This window comes from Semicossyphus pulcher, unplaced genomic scaffold (genome assembly GCF_022749685.1).
Source record: "Semicossyphus pulcher isolate SPU_LCO1_2020_fin unplaced genomic scaffold, fSemPul1.0.p SCAF_10, whole genome shotgun sequence".
NCBI lineage: Eukaryota > Metazoa > Chordata > Actinopteri > Labriformes > Labridae > Semicossyphus > Semicossyphus pulcher.
In genome coordinates this window covers 5,615,001-5,630,000 of record NW_027211604.1, presented here as the reverse complement: position 1 = coordinate 5,630,000, position 15,000 = coordinate 5,615,001, and the positions used below count along the sequence as shown (strand labels likewise).

Here is a 15,000-nt window from a genome sequence, read left to right as displayed (position 1 = left end):
ATCCGATAGCTGGATCAACTTGATAGTTTCACATGAAATCATCAGCTTTTCCAGAATGAGGTGTTGGAGAGAGGACAGTTCTTTTCCTCTAGCTTCATATGTAGACTCACTTGTTACAAGGTCACTTGTGAGTACTGAGGGCTTGTCCGGGATTTGAACCCGGGACCTCTCGCACCCTAAGCGAGAATCATACCCCTAGACCAACGAGCCACAAAAGACTAAATTTAATACAACAAAAACCAGACAAATCTCTATATTATCTAAAAAGCAGAGTCAAATGGTTCCTTTGATTTGACTGTAATTTTTCTTCTTTTTGCAGAAGATGTGACAAAACACAAAAGTCAGGACAACTATTCCACCAACACTGGATTACGATGGCCGGATCAACTTGACATAACTTTCCTATGAAATCAGTGGCTTTTCCAGAATGAGTTGTTTGAGAGAGCAGAGATTTTTTTCCTCTAGCTTCATAAGCAGACTCACTTGTGTGTACTGAGGGCTCGTCCGGGATTTGAACCCGGGACCTCTCGCACCCGAAGCGAGAATCATACCCCTAGACCAACGAGCCATAAACACCTGGTGGTAATAGAAGAAAAATTCGACAAATCTCCATTGTAACAGAAATGCAAAGAAAAGGTGGGAAAGAAAATTTTGAGTTTTGTAGAAGCTGTACAAGAGAAAGGACAAGAAAGTTAGGGTTATTTCAACAAATGCTACAACCAACACCGGAATCCGATAGCTGGATCAACTTGATAGTTTCTCATGAAATCATCGGCTTTTCCAGAATGAGGTGTTGGAGAGAGGACAGTTCTTTTCCTCTAGCTTCATATGTAGACTCACTTGTTACAAGGTCACTTGTGGGTACTGAGGGCTCGTCCGGGATTTGAACCCGGGACCTCTCGCACCCTAAGCGAGAATCATACCCCTAGACCAACGAGCCATAAACGCCTGGTGGTAATAGAAGAAAAATTCGACAAATCTCCATTTTAACTGAAATGCAATGTCCATTGTTATGACTGTCTGTAATGTTTACAGGTGGGCAAGGAACATTTTGAGTTTTGTAGAAGCTGTACAAGAAAGTTAGGGTTATTCCAACATATACTACAACCAACACTGGAATCCGATAGCCGGATCAACTTGACATAACTTTCACATGAAATCACTGGCTTTTCCAGAATGAGGTGTTGAAGGGGGCACAGATTTTTTTCCTCTTGCTTCATAAGTAGACTCACTTGTGAGTACTCAGGGCTCGTCCGGGATTTGAACCCGGGACCTCTCGCACCCAAAGCGAGAATCATACCCCTAGACCAACGAGCCATAAACACCTGGCGGTAATTGAAGAAAAATTCGACAAATCTCCATTGTAACTGAAATGCAAAGAAAAGGTGGGAAAGAAAATTTTGAGTTTTGTAGAAGCTGTACAACAGAAAGGACAAGAAAGTTAGGGTTATTTCAACAAATGCTACAACCAACACCGGAATCCGATAGCTGGATCAACTTGATAGTTTCACATGAAATCATCGGCTTTTCCAGAATGAGGTGTTGGAGAGAGGACAGTTCTTTTCCTCTAGCTTCATATGTAGACTCACTTGTTACAAGGTCACTTGTGAGTACTGAGGGCTCGTCCGGGATTTGAACCCGGGACCTCTCGCACCCTAAGCGAGAATCATACCCCTAGACCAACGAGCCACAAAAGACTAATTTTAATACAACAAAAACCAGACGAATCTCTATATTATCTAAAAAGCAGAGTCAAATGGTTCCATTGATTTGACTGTAATTTTTCTTCTTTTTGCAGAAGATGTGACAAAACACAAAAGTCAGGACAACTATTCCACCAACACTGGATTACGATGGCCGGATCAACTTGACATAACTTTCCTATGAAATCAGTGGCTTTTCCAGAATGAGTTGTTTGAGAGAGCACAGATTTTTTTCCTCTAGCTTCATAAGCAGACTCACTTGTGTGTACTGAGGGCTCGTCCGGGATTTGAACCCGGGACCTCTCGCACCCGAAGCGAGAATCATACCCCTAGACCAACGAGCCATAAACACCTGGTGGTAATTGAAGAAAAATTCGACAAATTAACATTGTAACTGAAATGCACTGTCTATTGTTATGACTGTCTGTAATGTTTACAGGTGGGCAAGGAACATTTTGAGTTTTGTAGAAGCTGTACAAGAAAGTTAGGGTTATTCCAACAAATGCTACAACCAACACTGGAATCCGATAGCCGGATCAACTTGACATAACTTTCACATGAAATCACTGGCTTTTCCAGAGTGAGGTGATGAAGGGGGCACAGATTTTTTTCCTCTTGCTTCATAAGTAGACTCACTTGTGAGTACTGAGGGCTCGTCCGGGATTTGAACCCGGGACCTCTCGCACCCTAAGCGAGAATCATACCCCTAGACCAACCAGCCACAAAAGACTAATTTTAATACAACAAAAACCAGACAAATCTCTATATTATCTAAAAAGCAGAGTCAAATGGTTCCATTGATTTGACTGTAATTTTTCTTCTTTTTGCAGAAGATGTGACAAAACACAAAAGTCAGGACAATTATTCCACCAACACTGGATTACGAAGGCCGGATCAACTTGATATAACTTTGCTATGAAATCAGTGGCTTTTCCAGAATGAGTTGTTTGAGAGAGCACAGATTTTTTTCATCTAGCTTCATAAGCAGACTCACTTGTGTGTACTGAGGGCTCGTCCGGGATTTGAACCCCGGACCTCTCGCACCCGAAGCGAGAATCATATCCCTAGACCAACGAGCCATAAACACCTGGTGGTAATTGAAGAAAAATTCGACAAATTAACATTGTAACTGAAATGCACTGTCTATTGTTATGACTGTACATAATGTTTACAGATGGGCAAGGAACATTTTGAGTTTTGTAGAAGCTGTCCAAGAAAGTTAGGGTTATTCCAACAAATGCTACAACCAACACTGGAATCCGATAGCCGGATCAATTTGACATAACTTTCACATGAAATCACTGGCTTTTCCAGAATGAGGTGTTGAAGGGGGCACAGATTTTTTTCCTCTTGCTTCATAAGTAGACTCACTTGTGAGTACTCAGGGCTCGTCCGGGATTTGAACCCGGGACCTCTCGCACCCAAAGCGAGAATCATACCCCTAGACCAACGAGCCACATGACAGTGATTTTAATCAGTGTAAAAACTCAAAAAAAACTGAATTTTACATAACCTGCAAATTCAGATGGTACACTGTTGTGACTGTAATGTTTACAGGATGTTAGGTATTTATTTTTTTTACAGGGTGTATCAAAATGAACTCGAGAAAGGACACCACACTTATGGTTTTCCAACAAATGATACAAGCAACACTGGAATCTGATAGCTGGATCAACTTGATAGTTTCACATGAAAACACAGGCTTTACCAGAATGAGGTGTTCAAGAGAGCACAGAGTTGTTTTCCTCTAGCTTCATATGTAGACTCACTTGGTACAAGGCAGCTTGTGAGTACTGAGGGCTCGTCCCGGGACCTCTCGCACCCAAAGCGAGAATCATACCCCTAGACCAACGAGCCATAAACACCTGGTGGTAATAGAAGAAAAATTCGACAAATCTCCATTGTAACTGAAATGCAAAGAAAAGGTGGGAAAGAAAATTTTGAGTTTTGTAGAAGCTGTACAAGAGAAAGGACAAAAAAGTTAGGGTTATTTCAACAAATGCTACAACCAACACCGGAATCCGATAGCTGGATCAACTTGATAGTTTCGCATGAAATCACCGGCTTTTCCAGAATGAGGTGTTGGAGAGAGGACAGTTCTTTTCCTCTAGCTTCATATGTAGACTCACATGTTACAAGGTCACTTGTGAGTACTGAGGGCTCGTCCGGGATTTGAACCCGGGACCTCTCGCACCCAAAGCGAGAATCATACCCCTAGACCAACGAGCCATAAACACCTGGTGGTAATAGAAGAAAAATTCGGCAAATGTCCATTTTAACTGAAATGCAATGTCCATTGTTATGACTGTCTGTAATGATTACAGGTGGGAAAGAAAATGTTGAGTTTTGTAGAAGCTGTACAAGAAAGTTAGGGTTATTCCAACAAATGCTACAACCAGCACTGGAATCCGATAGCTGGATCAACTTGACATAACTTTCATGTGAAATCACTGGCTTTTCCAGAATGAGGTGTTGAAGGGGGCACAGATTTTTTTCCTCTAGCTTCATATGTAGACTCACTTGTGAGTACTGAGGGCTTGTCCGGGATTTGAACCCGGGACCTCTCGCACCCAAAGCGAGAATCATATCCCTAGACCAACGAGCCATAAACACCTGGTGGTAATTGAAGAAAAATTCGACAAATTAACATTGTAACTGAAATGCACTGTCTATTGTTATGACTGTCTGTAATGTTTACAGGTGGGCAAGGAACATTTTGAGTTTTGTAGAAGCCGTACAAGAGAAAGCACAAGAAAGTTAGGGTTATTCCAACAAATGCTACAAGCAACACTGGAATCCGATAGCAGGATCAACTTGACATAACTTTCACACGAAATCACTGGCTTTTCCAGAATGAGGTTTCAGATCAGAACGTTGTGAACCCTCCTTTTGCCTCTAGCTTCATAAAGAAACACAGGAGACGTATCGCAAGGTCACTTGAGAGTACTGAGGGCTCGTCCGGGATTTGAACCCGGGACCTCTCGCACCCTAAGCGAGAATCATACCCCTAGACCAACGAGCCACATGACAGTGATTTTAATCAGTGTAAAAACTCGAAAAAAACTGAATTTTACATAACCTGCAAATTCAGATGGTACACTGTTGTGACTGTAATGTTTACAGGATGTTAGGTCTTTATTTTTTTTACAGGGTGTATCAAAATGAACTCGAGAAAGGACACCACACTTATGGTTTTCCAACAAATGATACAACCAACACTGGAATCTGATAGCTGGATCAACTTGATAGTTTCACATGAAAACACAGGCTTTACCAGAATGAGGTGTTCAAGGGAGCACAGAATTGTTTTCCTCTAGCTTCATATGTAGACTCACTTGGTACAAGGTAGCTTGTGAGTACTCAGGGCTCGTCCGGGATTTGAATCCGGGACCTCTCGCACCCAAAGCGAGAATCATACCCCTAGACCAACGAGCCATAAACACCTGCTGGTAATAGAAGAAAAATTCGACAAATCTCCATTGTAACTGAAATGCAAAGAAAAGGTGGGAAAGAAATTTTTGAGTTTTGTAGAAGCTGTACAAGAGAAAGGACAAGAAAGTTAGGGTTATTTCAACAAATGCTACAACCAACACCGGAATCCGATAGCTGGATCAACTTGATAGTTTCACATGAAATCACCGGCTTTTCCAGAATGAGGTGTTGGAGAGAGGACAGTTCTTTTCCTCTAGCTTCATATGTAGACTCACTTGTTACGAGGTCACTTGTGAGTACTCAGGGCTCGTCCGGGATTTGAACCCGGGACCTCTCGCACCCAAAGTGAGAATCATACCCCTAGACCAACGAGCCATAAACACCTGGTGGTAATTGAAGAAAAATTCCACAAATTAACATTGTAACTGAAATGCACTGTCTATTGTTATGACTGTCTGTAATGTTTACAGGTGGGCAAGGAACATTTTGAGTTTTGTAGAAGCCGTACAAGAGAAAGCACAAGAAAGTTAGGGTTATTCCAACAAATGCTACAAGCAACACTGGAATCCGATAGCAGGATCAACTTGACATAACTTTCACACGAAATCACTGGCTTTTCCAGAATGAGGTTTCAGATCAGAACGTTGTGAACCCTCCTTTTGCCTCTAGCTTCATAAAGAAACACAGGAGACGTATCGCAAGGTCACTTGAGAGAACTGAGGGCTCGTCCGGGATTTGAACCCGGGACCTCTCGCACCCTAAGCGAGAATCATACCCCTAGACCAACGAGCCATAAACACCTGCTGGTAATAGAAGAAAAATTCGACAAATCTCCATTGTAACTGAAATGCAAAGAAAAGGTGGGAAAGAAATTTTTGAGTTTTGTAGAAGCTGTACAAGAGAAAGGACAAGAAAGTTAGGGTTATTTCAACAAATGCTACAACCAACACCGGAATCCGATAGCTGGATCAACTTGATAGTTTCACATGAAATCACCGGCTTTTCCAGAATGAGGTGTTGGAGAGAGGACAGTTCTTTTCCTCTAGCTTCATATGTAGACTCACTTGTTACGAGGTCACTTGTGAGTACTCAGGGCTCGTCCGGGATTTGAACCCGGGACCTCTCGCACCCAAAGCGAGAATCATACCCCTAGACCAACGAGCCATAAACACCTGGTGGTAATTGAAGAAAAATTCGACAAATTAACATTGTAACTGAAATGCACTGTCTATTGTTATGACTGTATGTAATGTTTACAGGTGGGCAAGGAACATTTTGAGTTTTGTAGAAGCTGTACAAGAAAGTTAGGGTTATTTCAACAAATGCTACAACCAACACCGGAATCTGATAGCTGGATCAACTTGATAGTTTCACATGAAATCACCGGCTTTTCCAGAATGAGGTGTTGGAGAGAGGACAGTTCTTTTCCTCTAGCTTCATATGTAGACTCACTTGTTACGAGGTCACTTGTGAGTACTCAGGGCTCGTCCGGGATTTGAACCCGGGACCTCTCGCACCCAAAGCGAGAATCATACCCCTAGACCAATGAGCCATAAACACCTGGTGGTAATTGAAGAAAAATTCCACAAATTAACATTGTAACTGAAATGCACTGTCTATTGTTATGACTGTCTGTAATGTTTACAGGTGGGCAAGGAACATTTTGAGTTTTGTAGAAGCCGTACAAGAGAAAGCACAAGAAAGTTAGGGTTATTCCAACAAATGCTACAAGCAACACTGGAATCCGATAGCAGGATCAACTTGACATAACTTTCACACGAAATCACTGGCTTTTCCAGAATGAGGTTTCAGATCAGAACGTTGTGAACCCTCCTTTTGCCTCTAGCTTCATAAAGAAACACAGGAGACGTATCGCAAGGTCACTTGAGAGAACTGAGGGCTCGTCTGGGATTTGAACCCGGGACGTCTCGCACCCTAAGCGAGAATCATACCCCTAGACCAAAGAGCCACATGACAGTAATTTTAATCAGTGTAGAAACTCAAAAAAAACTGAATTTTACATAACCTGCAAATTCAGATGTACACTGTTGTGACTGTAATGTTTACAGGATGTTAGGTCTTTATTTTTTTTACAGGGTGTATCAAAATGAACTCGAGAAAGGACACCACACTTATGGTTTTCCAACAAATGATACAAGCAACACTGGAATCTGATAGCTGGATCAACTTGATAGTTTCGCATGAAATCACCGGCTTTTCCAGAATGAGGTGTTGGAGAGAGGACAGTTCTTTTCCTCTAGCTTCATATGTAGACTCACTTGTTACAAGGTCACTTGTGAGAACTGAGGGCTCGTCCGGGATTTGAACCCGGGACCTCTCGCACCCTAAGCGAGAATCATACCCCTAGACCAACGAGCCACAAAAGACTAATTTTAATACAACAAAAACCAGACAAATCTCTATATTATCTAAAAAGCAGAGTCAAATGGTTCCATTGATTTGACTGTAATTTTTCTTCTTTTTGCAGAAGATCTGACAAAACACAAAAGTCAGGACAACTATTCCACCAACACTGGATTACGATGGCCGGATCAACTTGACATAACTTTCCTATGAAATCAGTGGCTTTTCCAGAATGAGTTGTTTGAGAGAGCACAGATTTTTTTCCTCTAGCTTCATAAGCAGACTCACTTGTGTGTACAAGAAAGTTAGGGTTATTTCAACAAATGTTACAACCAACACCGGAATCCGATAGCTGGATCAACTTGATAGTTTCACATGAAATCACCGGCTTTTCCAGAATGAGGTGTTGGAGAGAGGACAGTTCTTTTCCTCTAGCTTCATATGTCCGGGATTTGAACCCGGGACCTCTTGCACCCGAAGCGAGAATCATACCCCTAGACCAACGAGCCATAAACACCTGGTGGTAATTGAAGAAAAATTCGACAAATTAACATTGTAACTGAAATGCACTGTCTATTGTTATGACTGTATGTAATGTTTACAGGTGGGCAAGGAACATTTTGAGTTTTGTAGAAGCTGTACAAGAAAGTTAGGGTTATTCCAACAAATGCTACAACCAACACTGGAATCCGATAGCCGGATCAACTTGACATAACTTTCACATGAAATCACTGGCTTTTCCAGAATGAGGTGTTGAAGGGGGCACAGATTTTTTTCCTCTTGCTTCATAAGTAGACTCACTTGTGAGTACTGAGGGCTCGTCCGGGATTTGAACCCTGGACCTCTCGCACCCGAAGCGAGAATCATACCCCTAGACCAACGAGCCACAAAAGACTGATTTTAATACAACAGTTTCACATGAAAACACAGGCTTTACCAGAATGAGGTGTTCAAGAGAGCACAGAGTTGTTTTCCTCTAGCTTCATATGTAGACTCACTTGGTACATGGTAGCTTGTGAGTACTGAGGGCTCGTCCGGGATTTGAACCCGGGACCTCTCGCACCCTAAGCGAGAATCATACCCCTAGACCAACGAGCCACATGACACTGCTTTTAATCAGTGTAAAAACTCGAAAAAAACGGAACTTTACATAACCTGCAAATTCAGATTGTACACTGTTGTGACTGTAATGTTTACAGGATGTTAGGTCTTTATTTTTTTTACAGGGTGTATCAAAATGAACTCGAGAAAGGACACCAAACTTATGGTTTTCCAACAAATGATACAAGCAACACTGGAATCTGATAGCTGGATCAACTTGATAGTTTCACATGAAAACACAGGCTTTACCAGAATGAGGTGTTCAAGAGAGCACAGAGTTGTTTTCCTCTAGCTTCATATGTAGACTCACTTGGTACAAGGTAGCTCGTGAGTACTGAGGGCTCGTCCGGGATTTGAACCCGGGACCTCTCGCACCCAAAGCGAGAATCATACCCCTAGACCAACGAGCCATAAACACCTGGTGGTAATAGAAGAAAAATTCGACAAATCTCCATTGTAACTGAAATGCAAAGAAAAGGTGGGAAAGAAGATTTTGAGTTTTGTAGAAGCTGTACAAGAAAGTTAGGGTTATTTCAACAAATGCTACAACCAACACCGGAATCCGATAGCTGGATGAACTTGATAGTTTCACATGAAATCACCGGCTTTTCCAGAATGAGGTGTTCCAGAGAGGACAGTTCTTTTCCTCTAGCTTCACATGTAGACTCACTTGTTACAAGGTCACTTGTGAGTACTGAGGGCTCGTCCGGGACTTGAACCCGGGACCTCTCGCACCCTAAGCGAGAATCATACCCCTAGACCAACGAGCCACAAAAGACTGATTTTAATACAACAAAAAGCAGACAAATCTCTATATTATCTAAAAAGCAGAGTCAAATGGTTCCATTGATTTGACTGTAATTTTTCTTCTTTTTGCAGAAGATGTGACAAAACACAAAAGTCAGGACAATTATTCCACCAACACTGGATTACGATGGCCGGATCAACTTGACATAACTTTCCTATGAAATCAGTGGCTTTTCCAGAATGAGTTGTTTGAGAGAGCACAGATTTTTTTCCTCTAGCTTCATAAGCAGACTCACTTGTGTGTACTGAGGGCTCGTCTGGGATTTGAACCCGGGACCTCTCGCACCCGAAGCGAGAATCATACCCCTAGACCAACGAGCCATAAACTCCTGGTGGTAATAGAAGAAAAATTCGGCAAATGTCCATTTTAACTGAAATGCAAAGAAAAGGTGGGAAAGAAAATTTTGAGTTTTGTAGAAGCTGTACAAGAAAGTTAGGGTTATTTCAACAAATGCTACAACCAACACCGGAATCCGATAGCTGGATGCAGGGCCGGCTCTACCTAATTTAGTGCCCTAGGCGAGATTACTCATCCATACTGTCACACCACTGCATTAAGTTTGTTGTGTCATTCTATTTCACTTAATAAATCACTTAATTTTAATTGACTAAAAATTACATTTACTGGCATTACTAACAAGGTTGTACCATTCAGTAACAACAACAATAACATAGTAGTGTGTCAGAGACCACAAACAATTGGATAAACTTACATGCTTCAGAGAGTGGTGTTTCTGTGGATGTGTGATCAGAAGGCCCCTCTCCAGAAGCTGTTTGAGGTGTCTGTAAAAATTTTCTGAGTGCATCTAGACAGACAGAGTAAATGTATTACATTACAAGCAAAAACAAGTAATAAGAAGAAAAATAAAAAATAATAATAACCTGCTGCAACTTGCATCATCACTTGGCTACTGAATTTCAGCACAATATCAAACGTGATAAGACAGTAGGAGAACTAAGCACCAGCAGCAGCAACTGTGTCAGTGGGCACACAGTTGTTAATATACTAGTGATGACTATGGTAAAATTAATTTTCAACTCGACCAAACATAATGATGACGTGATGAAACTGAAATAAAATACCAAATCAGACCGGACATACAGGCAGAGATGATAACTGTGTAGAAAACTAATGAAAACTCATCACAAACATAAACAGCGCCGATGCAGTGCGCATTTCACATTAAACGCGGTGTAGCTAGCAAGCAGAAATAAATAAAACGTCTTCACACAAAACGGCATGATTAAAAAATGGTACAGCCTAATTTTACCTTTATATTGTAACTTCCTCTTCTCCTCCTCTTTTCTTCTCTTTTTGTTCTGCGCACCCGAGGGCTTGGACGGCCTTTTCATCGCGTAACAAAATCATCACCTGTCTGTGACCTGACCTCTGATCCCTCTGACCCGTCATGTGACTCAGCAGCACCACATTTTAGGAACATCATTGTTTATTTATTTGTTAATATTTTAATCATTTTCAAGAGAGAACACACAAAGGAGGGCGACTGGGCATAGAAAATTATTTTTATTTTTATTGTTTTTAATTTGTTTTTGTTTTTTTCTCAAGGCCAAGGGTGCCTGGCGGCGCCCCTCCAGCATATGGCGCTCTAGGCGACCGCCTATATCGCCTATGCCAAGAGCCGGCCCTGGCTGGATGAACTTGATAGTTTCACATGAAATCACCGGCTTTTCCAGAATGAGGTGTTCCAGAGAGGACAGTTCTTTTCCTCTAGCTTCATATGTAGACTCACTTGTTACAAGGTCACTTGTGAGTACTGAGGGCTCGTCCGGGATTTGAACCCGGGACCTCTCGCACCCTAAGTGAGAATCATACCCCTAGACCAACGAGCCACAAAAGACTGATTTTAATACAACAAAAAGCAGACAAATCTCTATATTATCTAAAAAGCAGAGTCAAATGGTTCGATTGATTTGACTGTAATTTTTCTTCTTTTTGCAGAAGATGTGACAAAACACAAAAGTCAGGACAATTATTCCACCAACACTGGATTACGATGGCCGGATCAACTTGACATAACTTTCCTATGAAATCAGTGGCTTTTCCAGAATGAGTTGTTTGAGAGAGCACAGATTTTTTTCCTCTAGCTTCATAAGCAGACTCACTTGTGTGTACTGAGGGCTCGTCCGGGATTTGAACCCGGGACCTCTCGCACCCGAAGCGAGAATCATACCCCTAGACCAACGAGCCACATGACACTGCTTTTAATCAGTGTAAAAACTCGAAAAAAACGGAACTTTACATAACCTGCAAATTCAGATTGTACACTGTTGTGACTGTAATGTTTACAGGATGTTAGGTCTTTATTTTTTTTACAGGGTGTATCAAAATGAACTCGAGAAAGGACACCAAACTTATGGTTTTCCAACAAATGATACAAGCAACACTGGAATCTGATAGCTGGATCAACTTGATAGTTTCACATGAAAACACAGGCTTTACCAGAATGAGGTGTTCAAGAGAGCACAGAGTTGTTTTCCTCTAGCTTCATATGTAGACTCACTTGGTACAAGGTAGCTCGTGAGTACTGAGGGCTCGTCCGGGATTTGAACCCGGGACCTCTCGCACCCAAAGCGAGAATCATACCCCTAGACCAACGAGCCATAAACACCTGGTGGTAATAGAAGAAAAATTCGACAAATCTCCATTGTAACTGAAATGCAAAGAAAAGGTGGGAAAGAAGATTTTGAGTTTTGTAGAAGCTGTACAAGAAAGTTAGGGTTATTTCAACAAATGCTACAACCAACACCGGAATCCGATAGCTGGATGAACTTGATAGTTTCACATGAAATCACCGGCTTTTCCAGAATGAGGTGTTCCAGAGAGGACAGTTCTTTTCCTCTAGCTTCACATGTAGACTCACTTGTTACAAGGTCACTTGTGAGTACTGAGGGCTCGTCCGGGATTTGAACCCGGGACCTCTCGCACCCTAAGCGAGAATCATACCCCTAGACCAACGAGCCACAAAAGACTGATTTTAATACAACAAAAAGCAGACAAATCTCTATATTATCTAAAAAGCAGAGTCAAATGGTTCCATTGATTTGACTGTAATTTTTCTTCTTTTTGCAGAAGATGTGACAAAACACAAAAGTCAGGACAATTATTCCACCAACACTGGATTACGATGGCCGGATCAACTTGACATAACTTTCCTATGAAATCAGTGGCTTTTCCAGAATGAGTTGTTTGAGAGAGCACAGATTTTTTTCCTCTAGCTTCATAAGCAGACTCACTTGTGTGTACTGAGGGCTCGTCTGGGATTTGAACCCGGGACCTCTCGCACCCGAAGCGAGAATCATACCCCTAGACCAACGAGCCATAAACTCCTGGTGGTAATAGAAGAAAAATTCGGCAAATGTCCATTTTAACTGAAATGCAAAGAAAAGGTGGGAAAGAAAATTTTGAGTTTTGTAGAAGCTGTACAAGAAAGTTAGGGTTATTTCAACAAATGCTACAACCAACACCGGAATCCGATAGCTGGATGCAGGGCCGGCTCTACCTAATTTAGTGCCCTAGGCGAGATTACTCATCCATACTGTCACACCACTGCATTAAGTTTGTTGTGTCATTCTATTTCACTTAATAAATCACTTAATTTTAATTGACTAAAAATTACATTTACTGGCATTACTAACAAGGTTGTACCATTCAGTAACAACAACAATAACATAGTAGTGTGTCAGAGACCACAAACAATTGGATAAACTTACATGCTTCAGAGAGTGGTGTTTCTGTGGATGTGTGATCAGAAGGCCCCTCTCCAGAAGCTGTTTGAGGTGTCTGTAAAAATTTTCTGAGTGCATCTAGACAGACAGAGTAAATGTATTACATTACAAGCAAAAACAAGTAATAAGAAGAAAAATAAAAAATAATAATAACCTGCTGCAACTTGCATCATCACTTGGCTACTGAATTTCAGCACAATATCAAACGTGATAAGACAGTAGGAGAACTAAGCACCAGCAGCAGCAACTGTGTCAGTGGGCACACAGTTGTTAATATACTAGTGATGACTATGGTAAAATTAATTTTCAACTCGACCAAACATAATGATGACGTGATGAAACTGAAATAAAATACCAAATCAGACCGGACATACAGGCAGAGATGATAACTGTGTAGAAAACTAATGAAAACTCATCACAAACATAAACAGCGCCGATGCAGTGCGCATTTCACATTAAACGCGGTGTAGCTAGCAAGCAGAAATAAATAAAACGTCTTCACACAAAACGGCATGATTAAAAAATGGTACAGCCTAATTTTACCTTTATATTGTAACTTCCTCTTCTCCTCCTCTTTTCTTCTCTTTTTGTTCTGCGCACCCGAGGGCTTGGACGGCCTTTTCATCGCGTAACAAAATCATCACCTGTCTGTGACCTGACCTCTGATCCCTCTGACCCGTCATGTGACTCAGCAGCACCACATTTTAGGAACATCATTGTTTATTTATTTGTTAATATTTTAATCATTTTCAAGAGAGAACACACAAAGGAGGGCGACTGGGCATAGAAAATTATTTTTATTTTTATTGTTTTTAATTTGTTTTTGTTTTTTTCTCAAGGCCAAGGGTGCCTGGCGGCGCCCCTCCAGCATATGGCGCTCTAGGCGACCGCCTATATCGCCTATGCCAAGAGCCGGCCCTGGCTGGATGAACTTGATAGTTTCACATGAAATCACCGGCTTTTCCAGAATGAGGTGTTCCAGAGAGGACAGTTCTTTTCCTCTAGCTTCATATGTAGACTCACTTGTTACAAGGTCACTTGTGAGTACTGAGGGCTCGTCCGGGATTTGAACCCGGGACCTCTCGCACCCTAAGTGAGAATCATACCCCTAGACCAACGAGCCACAAAAGACTGATTTTAATACAACAAAAAGCAGACAAATCTCTATATTATCTAAAAAGCAGAGTCAAATGGTTCGATTGATTTGACTGTAATTTTTCTTCTTTTTGCAGAAGATGTGACAAAACACAAAAGTCAGGACAATTATTCCACCAACACTGGATTACGATGGCCGGATCAACTTGACATAACTTTCCTATGAAATCAGTGGCTTTTCCAGAATGAGTTGTTTGAGAGAGCACAGATTTTTTTCCTCTAGCTTCATAAGCAGACTCACTTGTGTGTACTGAGGGCTCGTCCGGGATTTGAACCCGGGACCTCTCGCACCCGAAGCGAGAATCATACCCCTAGACCAACGAGCCATAAACTCCTGGTGGTAATAGAAGAAAAATTCGGCAAATGTCCATTTTAACTGAAATGCAATGTCCATTGTTATGACTGTCTGTAATGATTACAGGTGGGAAAGAAAATGTTGAGTTTTGTAGAAGCTGTACAAGAAAGTTAGGGTTATTGCAACAAATGCTACAAGCAACACTGGAATCCGATAGCCGGATCAACTTGACATAACTTTCACGTGAAATCAATGGCTTTTCCAGAATGAGGTGTTGGAGAGAGCACAGATTTTTTTCCTCTTGCTTCATAAGTAGACTCACTTGTGAGTACTGAGGGCTCGTCCGGGATTTGAACCCGGGACCTCTCGCACCCAAAGCGAGAATCATACCCCTAG

At 41.6% G+C, this 15,000-nt stretch overlaps 30 non-coding genes across 30 annotated transcripts in view; all 30 read right to left on the bottom strand.

The window, feature by feature from the left end:
* Positions 1-138: 138 nt before the first annotated feature.
* Positions 139-210, bottom strand: trnap-agg (transfer RNA proline (anticodon AGG)). The gene has a single exon. It is a non-coding gene; the product is annotated as a tRNA-Pro (tRNA).
* A 286-nt stretch (positions 211-496) lies between these two features.
* On the bottom strand, positions 497-568 carry trnap-cgg (transfer RNA proline (anticodon CGG)). The gene has a single exon. It is a non-coding gene; the product is annotated as a tRNA-Pro (tRNA).
* Positions 569-868: 300 nt separating this feature from the next.
* trnap-agg (transfer RNA proline (anticodon AGG)) lies at positions 869-940 on the bottom strand. The gene has a single exon. It is a non-coding gene; the product is annotated as a tRNA-Pro (tRNA).
* Positions 941-1,245: 305 nt separating this feature from the next.
* Positions 1,246-1,317, bottom strand: trnap-ugg (transfer RNA proline (anticodon UGG)). Its single transcript has one exon. It is a non-coding gene; the product is annotated as a tRNA-Pro (tRNA).
* Positions 1,318-1,617: 300 nt separating this feature from the next.
* Positions 1,618-1,689, bottom strand: trnap-agg (transfer RNA proline (anticodon AGG)). Its single transcript has one exon. It is a non-coding gene; the product is annotated as a tRNA-Pro (tRNA).
* A 286-nt stretch (positions 1,690-1,975) lies between these two features.
* On the bottom strand, positions 1,976-2,047 carry trnap-cgg (transfer RNA proline (anticodon CGG)). Its single transcript has one exon. It is a non-coding gene; the product is annotated as a tRNA-Pro (tRNA).
* Positions 2,048-2,352: 305 nt separating this feature from the next.
* Positions 2,353-2,424, bottom strand: trnap-agg (transfer RNA proline (anticodon AGG)). Its single transcript has one exon. It is a non-coding gene; the product is annotated as a tRNA-Pro (tRNA).
* Positions 2,425-3,087: 663 nt separating this feature from the next.
* Positions 3,088-3,159, bottom strand: trnap-ugg (transfer RNA proline (anticodon UGG)). The gene has a single exon. It is a non-coding gene; the product is annotated as a tRNA-Pro (tRNA).
* A 701-nt stretch (positions 3,160-3,860) lies between these two features.
* trnap-ugg (transfer RNA proline (anticodon UGG)) lies at positions 3,861-3,932 on the bottom strand. Its single transcript has one exon. It is a non-coding gene; the product is annotated as a tRNA-Pro (tRNA).
* Positions 3,933-4,236: 304 nt separating this feature from the next.
* trnap-ugg (transfer RNA proline (anticodon UGG)) lies at positions 4,237-4,308 on the bottom strand. Its single transcript has one exon. It is a non-coding gene; the product is annotated as a tRNA-Pro (tRNA).
* A 345-nt stretch (positions 4,309-4,653) lies between these two features.
* trnap-agg (transfer RNA proline (anticodon AGG)) lies at positions 4,654-4,725 on the bottom strand. Its single transcript has one exon. It is a non-coding gene; the product is annotated as a tRNA-Pro (tRNA).
* A 341-nt stretch (positions 4,726-5,066) lies between these two features.
* trnap-ugg (transfer RNA proline (anticodon UGG)) lies at positions 5,067-5,138 on the bottom strand. Its single transcript has one exon. It is a non-coding gene; the product is annotated as a tRNA-Pro (tRNA).
* Positions 5,139-5,438: 300 nt separating this feature from the next.
* On the bottom strand, positions 5,439-5,510 carry trnap-ugg (transfer RNA proline (anticodon UGG)). The gene has a single exon. It is a non-coding gene; the product is annotated as a tRNA-Pro (tRNA).
* Positions 5,511-5,855: 345 nt separating this feature from the next.
* trnap-agg (transfer RNA proline (anticodon AGG)) lies at positions 5,856-5,927 on the bottom strand. The gene has a single exon. It is a non-coding gene; the product is annotated as a tRNA-Pro (tRNA).
* A 300-nt stretch (positions 5,928-6,227) lies between these two features.
* On the bottom strand, positions 6,228-6,299 carry trnap-ugg (transfer RNA proline (anticodon UGG)). Its single transcript has one exon. It is a non-coding gene; the product is annotated as a tRNA-Pro (tRNA).
* Positions 6,300-6,615: 316 nt separating this feature from the next.
* trnap-ugg (transfer RNA proline (anticodon UGG)) lies at positions 6,616-6,687 on the bottom strand. The gene has a single exon. It is a non-coding gene; the product is annotated as a tRNA-Pro (tRNA).
* Positions 6,688-7,442: 755 nt separating this feature from the next.
* On the bottom strand, positions 7,443-7,514 carry trnap-agg (transfer RNA proline (anticodon AGG)). The gene has a single exon. It is a non-coding gene; the product is annotated as a tRNA-Pro (tRNA).
* Positions 7,515-8,313: 799 nt separating this feature from the next.
* On the bottom strand, positions 8,314-8,385 carry trnap-cgg (transfer RNA proline (anticodon CGG)). Its single transcript has one exon. It is a non-coding gene; the product is annotated as a tRNA-Pro (tRNA).
* A 140-nt stretch (positions 8,386-8,525) lies between these two features.
* Positions 8,526-8,597, bottom strand: trnap-agg (transfer RNA proline (anticodon AGG)). Its single transcript has one exon. It is a non-coding gene; the product is annotated as a tRNA-Pro (tRNA).
* A 341-nt stretch (positions 8,598-8,938) lies between these two features.
* Positions 8,939-9,010, bottom strand: trnap-ugg (transfer RNA proline (anticodon UGG)). Its single transcript has one exon. It is a non-coding gene; the product is annotated as a tRNA-Pro (tRNA).
* Positions 9,011-9,298: 288 nt separating this feature from the next.
* Positions 9,299-9,370, bottom strand: trnap-agg (transfer RNA proline (anticodon AGG)). The gene has a single exon. It is a non-coding gene; the product is annotated as a tRNA-Pro (tRNA).
* Positions 9,371-9,656: 286 nt separating this feature from the next.
* On the bottom strand, positions 9,657-9,728 carry trnap-cgg (transfer RNA proline (anticodon CGG)). Its single transcript has one exon. It is a non-coding gene; the product is annotated as a tRNA-Pro (tRNA).
* A 1,458-nt stretch (positions 9,729-11,186) lies between these two features.
* Positions 11,187-11,258, bottom strand: trnap-agg (transfer RNA proline (anticodon AGG)). Its single transcript has one exon. It is a non-coding gene; the product is annotated as a tRNA-Pro (tRNA).
* Positions 11,259-11,544: 286 nt separating this feature from the next.
* On the bottom strand, positions 11,545-11,616 carry trnap-cgg (transfer RNA proline (anticodon CGG)). Its single transcript has one exon. It is a non-coding gene; the product is annotated as a tRNA-Pro (tRNA).
* A 341-nt stretch (positions 11,617-11,957) lies between these two features.
* On the bottom strand, positions 11,958-12,029 carry trnap-ugg (transfer RNA proline (anticodon UGG)). The gene has a single exon. It is a non-coding gene; the product is annotated as a tRNA-Pro (tRNA).
* Positions 12,030-12,317: 288 nt separating this feature from the next.
* Positions 12,318-12,389, bottom strand: trnap-agg (transfer RNA proline (anticodon AGG)). Its single transcript has one exon. It is a non-coding gene; the product is annotated as a tRNA-Pro (tRNA).
* Positions 12,390-12,675: 286 nt separating this feature from the next.
* On the bottom strand, positions 12,676-12,747 carry trnap-cgg (transfer RNA proline (anticodon CGG)). The gene has a single exon. It is a non-coding gene; the product is annotated as a tRNA-Pro (tRNA).
* Positions 12,748-14,205: 1,458 nt separating this feature from the next.
* trnap-agg (transfer RNA proline (anticodon AGG)) lies at positions 14,206-14,277 on the bottom strand. Its single transcript has one exon. It is a non-coding gene; the product is annotated as a tRNA-Pro (tRNA).
* Positions 14,278-14,563: 286 nt separating this feature from the next.
* trnap-cgg (transfer RNA proline (anticodon CGG)) lies at positions 14,564-14,635 on the bottom strand. The gene has a single exon. It is a non-coding gene; the product is annotated as a tRNA-Pro (tRNA).
* Positions 14,636-14,939: 304 nt separating this feature from the next.
* trnap-ugg (transfer RNA proline (anticodon UGG)) overlaps positions 14,940-15,000 on the bottom strand; it is a 72-nt gene continuing 11 nt past the window's right edge. Inside the window, exon 1 of the tRNA in view lies at positions 14,940-15,000. This exon is cut by the window's right edge and continues 11 nt beyond it. This is a non-coding gene — a tRNA (tRNA-Pro).